At 36.1% G+C, this 6,630-nt stretch overlaps 1 non-coding gene across 1 annotated transcript; it reads right to left on the bottom strand.

Annotated features, from left to right (window-relative positions):
- Positions 1–5,622: 5,622 nt before the first annotated feature.
- LOC112788152 (small nucleolar RNA R71) lies at positions 5,623–5,730 on the bottom strand. The gene has a single exon (XR_003195530.1). It is a non-coding gene; the product is annotated as a small nucleolar RNA R71 (small nucleolar RNA).
- Positions 5,731–6,630: the final 900 nt, after the last annotated feature.

Raw genomic sequence — 6,630 nt, forward strand, 5'->3', positions numbered from 1 at the left:
TTATAGATAAAATTAGTTAACCTTTTTATTAAAATAGTTATGAACAGAAAACTACCTCGGGTTGGGTTGCCTCCCAACAAGCGCTCTTTTATTGTCACTAGCTTGACATCTTGCTCTTTGATTATGGAGGCTGGAAATCATAATGCCTCAGTTTTTCTCCTCTTGCTGTAGGATTCCTTTCCTCCATGACCTGCACAATCACAAACAAATCAAATGAAAATTGGATATTCTCATGCCAGAATGTAGTCAGAGGATTAGTTGACACCATGTGTCAAACAGTTGGTAAACTTGAGAGATTAATGAACGTAAAAATCACTTCTCTCGTTTATTTATCAAGCTATGAGAATCATATTCAGCAAGATAAACCAAGAAAACTTCACTCTATTGCTAAAGTGAGGTTTCAATTAGCTCAGACAAAAATTCAAACACTTAGTGTGTCAGTCAAAAATTAAAGAAAAACTGCTTGATCTAGATCACCACCTCACTTAATCATTGTCAATCTAATCAATCCCCGGCAACGGCGCCAAAAACTTGATGAGTATTTTGGTGAAAAATAAATTTCTCCCAAAACACACAAATCTAACCGGCAAGTGTACCGGGTCGCATCAAGTAATAAAAACTCACGGGAGTGAGGTCGATCCCACAGGGATTGAAGGATTGAGCAATTTTAGTTTAGTGGTTGATTTAGTCAAGCGAATCGAGTGTTGGTTGGGTGATTTGTGATTTGCAGAATGTAAATTGCATGAAAGTAAAGAGAGCAGGAAATTAAATTGCTAAATCTTAAGGAACAAGAAATTAAATGGCAGAAACTTAGAGTGCAAGAAATGTAAATTGCGGAATCTTAAAGTGCAAGGAATGTAAATTGCTTGAAACGTAAAGGGGATTGGGACGTGGATTTGCAGAAATTAAACAAGGAAAAGTTAAATTGCATCAAACAGAAGAGTAAAAGGGAATTGGGATTGGATCGGATCTTATAGCAGAAAAGTAAATGAACATGGAAAGCAAGAAACAGAATGTAAATTGGAGATTTGGATCTCAGGACCCAGAGACTAGAAAACTAAGTCTAGATCTCAATGCCTTCCTAGATCCAATAAAAACAATTGCAAGGGAATTGTAAATTGCAAAGAGAATAGATGAAGAGCAATTAACCGGAAATGAAATTCAATTAACAGTAAAGAAACAGAGATATCAAAGATTGAGATTGAAACAGAATTTCTTCAATTCTCCAATCCAAGATCCAAGACAAGTGTAATTGAAATTGAAAGCAATGAAAACAAAGAAATTAAAGATCACTCTATGCCAAAAGCTATGAAAATTCAAAAGAAAAACTCTTCCGGAAAAAGCTCTTCGAAAACTATTATGAAAATTCCAAAAGAAAGCTCCCCGAAGAACTTGAATTCTATCCTATTTATACACTTTCTTCAAATGATCTTCAAGCCTTGAGTTGGGCCTTTGCTCTTGGTGGAATTGGGTTGAAAGAGGCCTTGGTTTATTGCTCTTGAAGTTTGGAGAAGAACCAAAGTGAACCAATTGAACCGGGTTTGAGTTTTGCAAAAGTTGGACCAAAAGTTTGAGCAAACGTTAGGGGCCTAACTTTTGCTCCAACTTTTCATAGCAGCCCACAAAATTTGCTGATATGAACGTTGGTGCCAACGTTAGGGGTCTAACTTTGACCCTAACGTTGGCCTTGCCTTGTGTGATTGTGGCGCCAACGTTAGCCACCAAGTTAGGGGGCTAACGTTGGCGCAAACTTTTGCTCCTCCTTGTGTTGTTCATGAGCCAACGTTAGCCTCAAAGTTAGGGGGCTAACGTTGGCGCAAACTTTTGGTGCCCAGGGGAGAATTTCATGTGCCAACGTTAGCCTCAAAGTTAGGAGGCTAACGTTGGCGCAAACTTTTGGTGCCCAGGGGAGAATTTCATGTGCCAACGTTAGCCTCAAAGTTAGGGGGCTAACGTTGGCGCAAACTTTTGATACCCAGGGAGTGATTTTCAAGTTCCAACGTTAGCCTCCAAGTTAGGGGGCTAACGTTGGGGCTAACTTTTCAACCAAAAGTTTGTGAAAAAGTTTGATGCTAACTTTAGGTCCAGCTTTTTGCTTCCTGGTTCAATTTCACTTATTCCATTGTCTTCTCTTTACTCCTAGCTATTCCTTCTTACTTCAACCTTTCTCCAAGCTTTCTTCACCTATAATTAATCAACCAAACTCATCAAAGCTATGCTCATAATCATGAGATATTCATTCTATCATAATATGCAACAATTTTAGCATAAAACCTCATGAAATAGCATGAATTCATACATGGTTGATTCAATCAAGGGAAACATGAAAATCTACCTAATTGGCTTGCTTGTAGCTCAAGAAAGTGCATAATTCTAATGAAAACGAAAGAAAAAGACTAGTGAAACTAGGCTAAGATGACTTGTCATCGGACACTCATCATCATTCTCGCCTATGAACGCGTGCCTGACAACCACTTCCGTTCTATCTGCAATAGCTTGAGTGTTTATCTCTTGGGCTCCTGGTTCAAATCAGAGTCTTCGTGGTATAAACTAGAATTATTGGCGGCCATTCTTGAGATCCGAAAAGTCTAAACCTTGTCTGTGGTATTCTGAGTAGGATCCGGGATGGGATGACTGTGACGAGCTTCAAACTCACAAGTGCTTGGCATAGTGACAGACGCAAAAGGATCAACGGATCCTATTTCAACATGACACAGATGATTAGCCGTGCGGTGATAGCGCATTTGGACCATTTTCACTGAGAGGACTGGAGGTAGCCATTGACGACGGTGATGCCCAACATACAGCTTGCCATGGAAAGGAGTATGAATGATTGAATGAAGGCAGTGGGAAAGCAGAGATTCAAAAAGAACAAAGCATCTCCATACGCTTATCTGAAATTCTCACCAATGAATTACATAAGTATCTCCATCCTATTCTATATTTTATTTATATTTTAATTATCAAAATCCCATAACCATTTGAATCCGCTTGACTGAGATTTACAAGGATGACCATAGCTTGCTTCAAGCCGACAATCTCCGTGGGATCGACCCTTACTCACGTAAGGTTTATTACTTGGACAACCCAGTGCACTTGCTGGTTAGTTGTGCGAATTTGTGAAGAAGAATTGAGATTATGATTGTGTGTACTAAGTTTTTGGAACCATTGAGATCACAATTTCGTGCACCAAGTTTTTGGCACCGTTGCCGGGGATTGTTCGAGTTTGGACAACTGACGGTTCATCTTGTTGCTCAGATTAGGTAATTTTATTCTAATTTTAAGCTTTTTGTTTTTATTATTTTTGTTTTCGAAAAATTTTCAAAAAAATAAATTATTCTATGAGTTCAGAATTTTTAAGAGTGAATTCTAGAGTTTCATCATGATATGTTGAAGCCTGGCTGGTTGTTAATCCATGTCTAATTTTTGGACTGAGGCTTCCACTTATCATGGCAAGAGCCCTTGGACTCTCATCTAATCAGCTGTTGTATGTCTGATTTGTATGCTGAAGCTTGGCTGGCCATTGGCCATGTCTAGTGTTTTGGACCGAAGCTTTCACTGAAAGCTTGGCTGGCTAGTAAGCCATGTCTAATTCCTGGACCGGAGTTTTAGACGAACATTGCATGATTCCTGGAATTCTTATTAGAAATTTTGAATTTCTTTATTTTTTTCCTAATTAATTTTCGAAAATCCAAAAAAAAATTTAATAAAATCATAAAACCAAAAAAAAAAATAATAATTTTGTGTTTTTTGTTTGAGTCTAGTGTCAAATTGTAAGTTAGTGTCAATTGCATCCTTTTAACTTTTCTTTAAATTTTCGAAGAACACCTGCATGGAACTATTCTTCACGATCTTCAAGTTGTTCTTGATGATCTTCTTTGTTTGATCTTTGCAATTTTATGTTGTGTCTTTCCTTGTTTTTCATATGCATTTTCAATTTATTAGTGTCTCAACGTTAAAAATTTCTAAGTTTGGTGTCTTGCATGTCTTTCTTTTCTTAAAAATTTTTTTAAAAATAAATTCTTGGTGTTCATCTTGACATTCAAAGTGTTCTTGCATGCATTTCTTATTTCGATCTTAAATTTTCATGTTTTGCATCATTTTTATGTTTTTCTCTCTCCTTATTAAAAAATTCAAAAATTAAAAAATATCTTTCCCTTTTTTTTCACTCATAAATTTCAAAAATTTGAGTTGACTTAGTAAAAAATTTTAAAAATTTAGTTGTTTCTTATGAGTCAAGTCAAATTTTCAATTTAAAAATCTTATCTTTTCAAAACCTTTTCAAAAATCAAATCTTTCTCATCTTTTTTATTAATATTTTCGAAAACTTTTTAAAAAATGATTTTCAAAATCTTTTCTTAATTTCATTTCATAATTTCAAATTCATTACTAACAATTAATGTGATTGATTCAATAATTTTAAAGTTTGTTACTTGCCTATTAAGAAAGGTTCAATATTTAAATTTTAGAATAATATATTTTAGTTTCTTGTTAGTCAAGTAATCAACTTTAATTTTTCAAAAATCAAATATTTTTAATTTCCTTTCAAATCTTTTTTTCAAAATAAATTTCAAATCACATCTTTTTCAAAATCAACTTCAAAATCTTTTCTAACTTCTTATCTTTTCAAAATTGATTTTCAAATCTTTTTCAATTAATCTCATCTTTTTGTTTGATTCTTATCTTTTTCAAAACTACCTAACTAATTTTCTCTCTCTAATTTTCAAAAACTCCTCACCCTTTTTTTTAATTCTTTTTAATTAACTAATTGTTTCAAATTTTAATTTTAATTTTATTTCTCTTTTTAATTTTCGAATTCTAACTAATATTTGAAATAAAAACAAAAACATTTTCCTTTTATTTTAAATTCAATTCGAATTCTCTCCCCCTCTCACATCTCGTTCTATTTCTTTATCTACTAACACTTATCTCCCACCCAAAATTCGAACCCCATCTTCTTCTCTGTGTTCGAATTTTTCTCTTCTCCTTCTTCTATTCTTCTCTTCTTATACTCACATAAAGAATCTCTATAATGTGACATAGAGGATTCCATATTTTCTTTTCTGTTCTCTTCTTTTTTATATGAGCAGGAACAAGGATAAGAATATTGTTGTTGAAGCTGATCCTGAACCTGAAAGGACTCTGAAGAGGAAGCTAAGGGAAGCTAAAGCACAGCTCTCTAGAGAGAACCTGACAGAAATTTTCGAAAAAGAGGGAGACATGGCCGAACCTAATAACAATGGTGGAGATGCAATGAAGATGCTTGGTGACTTTATTGCACCCTCTTCTAACTTCTATGGAAGAAGCATCTCACTTCCTGCAATTGAAGCAAACAATTTTGAGCTTAAGCCTCAATTGGTTTCTCTAATGCAGCAGAATTGTAAGTTTCATGGACTTCCAATGGAAGATCCTCATCAGTTTTTAGCTGAATTCTTGCAAATCTGTGACACTGTCAAGACCAATGGAGTTGATCCCGAGGTTTATAGGCTTATGCTTTTCCCTTTTGCTGTAAGAGACAGAGCTAGAACATGGTTGGATTCACAACCTAAGGATAGCCTGAACTCTTGGGATAAGCTGGTCAATGCTTTTCTGGCCAAATTCTTTCGACCTCAAAAGATGAGCAAGCTTAGAGTGGAAATCCAAACCTTCAGACAGAAGGAAGGAGAATCCTTCTATGAAGCTTGGAAAAGATATAAGAAACTGATCAAAAGGTGTCCTACTGACATGCTTCCAGAATGGAGCATCATATGTATATTCTATGATGGTCTGTCTGAGTTGTCAAAAATGTCATTGGACCATTCTGCAGGAGAATCTCTTCATCTGAAAATCCCTGCAGAAGCTCAGGAACTCATTGAAATGGTTGCAAATAACCAGTTTATGTACACCTCTGAGAGGAATCCTGTGAACAATGGGACACCTCAGAAGAAGGGAGTTCTTGAAATTGATACTCTGAATGCCATATTGGCTCAGAACAAAATATTGACTCAGCAAGTCAATATGATTTCTCAGATTCTGAATGGATTGTAAGCTGCATCCAACAGTACTAAAGAAGCATCTTCTGAAGAAGAAGCTTATGATCCTGAGAATCCTGCAATGGCAGAGGTGAATTACATGGGAGAACCCTATGGAAACACCTATAATCCTTCATAGAGAAATCATCCAAATTTTTCATGGAAGGACCAACAGAAGCCTCAACAAGGCTTCAATAATAATGGTGGAAGAAATAGGTTTAGCAATAGCAAGCCTTTTCCATCATCTTCTCAGCAATAGACAGAGAATTCTAAATAGAACCATTCTGGCCTGGCAACCATGGTCTCTGATCTATCCAAGACCATACTAAGTTTCATGAATGAAACAAGGTCCTCCATTAGAAATTTGGAGGCACAGGTGGGTCAGCTGAGTAAGAAGATTACTGAAACTCCTCCCAATACTCTCCTAAGCAATACAGAAGAAAACCCCAAGAGAGAGTGCAAGGCCATAACCATGACCAATATGGCCGAACCTGGAGAGAGTGAGGAGGACGTGAGTCCCAGTGAGAAAAGCCTCATGGGACGTCCTCTGGACAGAAAGGAGTTTCCCTTTGAGGAACCAAAGGAATCTGAGGCTCATACAGAGAGACCATAGAGATTC

Source organism: Arachis hypogaea, chromosome 20 (assembly GCF_003086295.3).
Source record: "Arachis hypogaea cultivar Tifrunner chromosome 20, arahy.Tifrunner.gnm2.J5K5, whole genome shotgun sequence".
NCBI lineage: Eukaryota > Viridiplantae > Streptophyta > Magnoliopsida > Fabales > Fabaceae > Arachis > Arachis hypogaea.